Source organism: Poromitra crassiceps (genome assembly GCF_964638095.1).
Source record: "Poromitra crassiceps genome assembly, chromosome: 11".
Classification (NCBI taxonomy): domain Eukaryota; kingdom Metazoa; phylum Chordata; class Actinopteri; order Beryciformes; family Melamphaidae; genus Poromitra; species Poromitra crassiceps.
The window spans coordinates 11,212,772-11,213,400 of NC_139643.1; positions in this window are offsets into that span (position 1 = coordinate 11,212,772).

A 629-nucleotide genomic window follows, 5' to 3' on the forward strand; every position below is an offset into this window, starting at 1 on the left:
AGGAACTACAGCTTTCAGGATACTTCCGCGTGCTCATGGGAAAACCTCAGAGCTTGACCACTGGGCTTGAGTGGAAATCTTCTTCTTCTTGAGTTTTATAGCGGTTGGAAAACACCACCAACATACCGCCACCAACTGGAATGGAGTGTGGATCGTGATTAACGTAACTTGCAAACTAGGCGCACGGATTCGCCAAACCTGCTTGCTTGCAGGCTACCAAATTACGTCTGATTTTACTTTGTAACTAAGATGCTTATGGGGAATGTAGTGGAGTAAATGTATAGAAGTGCAGTGGAGTAAAAGTGAAAGTTGACAGAAATATAAATACTTAAGTAAAGTACAGATACTCCCCACCTTTGTTACATTACACCACTGGTTTCAGTCTAATGTGGTGTGAATAGAGTCTAACTGGGCCTGAATGTGGTTTATCTCTATTCTAAATCTAGTCCGACTGTGAATCTAGTGGCAACCTGGCAGACAATTTGACGTAAATCTTGTGTCAGTCAGGTTTAAACCAGGTGTAAATCTATAGTGAAGATGAGCTACACTAGTGTCCAAATCAGTCAATGTGTTGAAATGAGTGTAAAAGCAGTTTGTCTCTCCAGGGAGAGAGAGAGACAGGCAGGCAG